This window comes from Octopus bimaculoides, chromosome 7 (genome assembly GCF_001194135.2).
Source record: "Octopus bimaculoides isolate UCB-OBI-ISO-001 chromosome 7, ASM119413v2, whole genome shotgun sequence".
In the NCBI taxonomy this organism is placed as follows: Eukaryota; Metazoa; Mollusca; class Cephalopoda; order Octopoda; family Octopodidae; genus Octopus; species Octopus bimaculoides.
The window spans coordinates 3,046,149-3,049,630 of NC_068987.1; positions in this window are offsets into that span (position 1 = coordinate 3,046,149).

The window sequence follows — 3,482 nt, forward strand, 5'->3', positions numbered from 1 at the left end:
GGTGAAAAGGTGGAGCAGGAATATGTAATGGCACGGAGAATGAATTTGGAGATGACTGGCTGCACTGAAGGGTAAAAGGGGCGGGGCAGAAGATCGAACAGGGTGTGGCTTATTAAGGATGGTGGAAAACAGGTATTAAGGACAGGGTGGGGTGTAGAAGGAACAGGAACATGGTGACGCCCTCCTCCCCCTATAATGTAATCCTTTCTGCTATAGGCACAAAGCCTGAAATTTGGGAGGAGGGGGGATAGTCGATTACATCGACTCCAGTACGCAACTGGTACTTAATTTATCGACCCCCCAAAAAGGATGAAAGGCAAAGTCGACTTCAGTGGAATTTGAACTCAGAACGTAGGGACAGGCAAGATGCAGCTAAGCATTTCATCCAGCATTCTAACAATTCTGCCAGCTCGCCCCCACCCCCACCCCATAATAATGGATGCTGACAAGAGGATGAGTGATAGGGAATTGAGAGAGTACTGGACAGGAGAGGGTGAGGGATGAGGATGTTGGTAGGGGAATCTATAGCAATGGATTGATGAGGGTGAGAAAGAAGCTGGAGGTGGGGGAGATGAGAGGATGCCAAGGTGTGTGTGGTGGTAGGGGTTTGTCCCACCACCACTAGACAACTGGTGTTGGTTTGTTTACATCCTCACAGCTTTGTGGTTCAGCGAAAGAGAACTGGTAGAATAAGTACTAGATTTTTTAAAACATAAGTATCGGGGTCAAATTTGATTGAATGAAGCCCTTCAAGGTGGTGCTCCAGCACGGTCACACTCGAATCACAGAAATACGTAACAGAGGTAAATAAAAACTCACAGCATTTATATGTCACCTGCTCATATCATACCTGTCCTTAATTACTTTCACAATAATGACAGCAAATAATAATAATTCTGTCTCCAAGGTAACTGTACTAATCTTACACCTACCAGTGCCTCTGCTGATAACTACTTTTATATATTCGCCATGCAGTGAAGTTCCAGTTTGTGACCTTCCCCCCTCCTCAGCACTTCTTTTATCTTCATTTCTGATATTAATTACATATCATTATTCAGTCCTCCCTTCCGTGTTCCTTCATAGTCGGAACCCAATGCAAGGGTTTCTGCTCTCATTAATTACATACATAAAGGTGGTGAGCTGGCAGAATTGTTAGCACGCCAGGAAAAAATGCTTCGCAGCATTTTGTCCATCTTCACTTTCTGAGTTCAAATTCTGCTGAGGCGACTTTGCCTTTCATCCTTTCGGGGTCGATTAAGTAAGTACCAGTGAAACACGGGCCAATGTAATTGACTAGTCCCCTCCCCACAAAAATCCAGGCCTTGTGCTTATAGTAGAAAGCATTATTATTATTGTTATTATTATTATTATTAATAATAATAATAATAATAATAATAATAATAATAATAATAATAATAATAATAATAAGGTAGTGAGCTGGCAGAATCATTAGCATGCCGGGCAAAATGCTAAGTGGTATTTCATTTATATTATTTAGGTTATTTACATTTGATGGATATTTGTCCTATGGTGGTTATTTTGTAATAGTTTTCTAGCTGTATAAGGCCTCAACCACTTTCGATACGTTGCATATATAACCTTTCTATGTCAGATTTTGGGTTGTGCATTCTAAATCCTGTCCTTATTTTTCTTGTTTTCCTGTCTATTTTGATTAGTTCATTTAGAGTCCAGTTAAAACTATTGTAGCTGTAACTTATAACTGCGACAGCTAGACTGTTGATACCTATTATTTTGTTTGTCGCATTGAGCTCTGTTTTCAGTATTAATCTAACTCATTTATAGTATTCTTTTCTTATCTTCTCTTTCATTAGTTGTGTGTTGTATCATATCTAGTTCATTGATTACTAATTATTTGTATGTCTGGCTTTGGTCTAAATCATTTGTTTTATCTAGTGTGATGTTGCTACTCTTAACTAATTTTCCTCTTTTCAAGGTTGCTTTGGCACATTTTTCTAAGTTAAATTTCATGTTTATTTCTCTGTACTGTCAATAGTAATGTTTCCAGCTGTTTATCATTTGTAGCGTATAGTTTTAGGTGATCCATATATAAGAGGGGGCTGATTGTTTTGCCATAACAGTTGTATCCACATCCAGTTCTGTTTATCATGTCAGATAAAGGTGGCAGTGCCAAGCAGAAAAGGAGTGGAGAGAGCATGTCTCCCTGGAATATTACTCTTCTAATGGGGATGGCTTTGGTTTTTATGAGTCCCTCTTTTGTCTGAAGCTGTAGCACGGCCTGCCATTTATTCATGGAATGTTTTATATTTTATTATCATCATCATCATCATCATCATCATCATCATCATCATCATCATCATCATCATTAAGGCCGTGAGCTGGCAGAATTGTTAGCACACCGAGTGAAATGCTTTGCAGTATTTCATGTCTTCATATTCTGAGTTCAAATCCTGCCAAGGTCGACTTTGCCTTTTATCTTTTCGGCATCAATGAAATAAATACCAGTTGCGTACTGAGGTTGATCTAACTGACTAGCTTCCTCTCCCAAAATGACTGGCCTTGTGCCAAAATTTGAAACCATTGAAACATACATAACTGGAACCTGGTGCAGCCTCCTGGCTTGCCAGTCCTCAGTCAAACCATCCAACCCATGCTAGCATGATAATGATGATCATGATATATATATATATATATATATATATATATGATGGGCTTCTTTCAGTTTCCATCTACCAAATCCACTCACATGCCTTGATTGACACTATTTTCCTTAGAAGAAATCTCAAAACAGCTTTCATTAAACCTCATGTAATAATTGTATTAATTACTGATTTATATCTTAAAATCGTTCTTTATTATTTGTCATTTTAATGTTGTGCTACTTATTAAATTTGAGCTGTATTGTTAACATTGTCTAATGAATATCAAACCTTACGGTCTATTTGATGGCAGGAATGAGCTAATGTACGGCATAAATATTATATTTGATCACGTGTGCAAGAGTGGCTGTGTGGTAAGTAGCTTGCTTCCCAACCACATGGTTCCGGGTTCAGTCCCACTGCATGGCAGTTTCAGCAAGTGAGTATATGTGTGTGTGTGTGTACAAGAGAACTATGTGAAACTTTACGTATACATGTAAAATAAAGTAAATATTAAAAATAACCAGAATTCTTGTCCGGTACCCAATAGATCCCAAAATCTAATCAGTTTGTGCCAGTTGCAAGGCCAAGCATCCCCGAAAGTTTCATCCAAATCCATTCAACAGTTCTTGAGATATCTTGTCCACAGACAAACAAACAAACAAATGTGACTGAAAACAATACCTCTGCCTTTGCTAAGGTGGAGGTAATAATAATGGGGTGCTAAGGTGCACCACATTCCATTGGAAAAGTGTAAAAGAAAGGAGAGGAATCAGCAAATGCCAAGAAAGAGAGAAATGATAACCAAAGTAGATTCATAGAATACAAGATGAAAGACGTAAAAAGCCAAAGGAAAGATAAAGA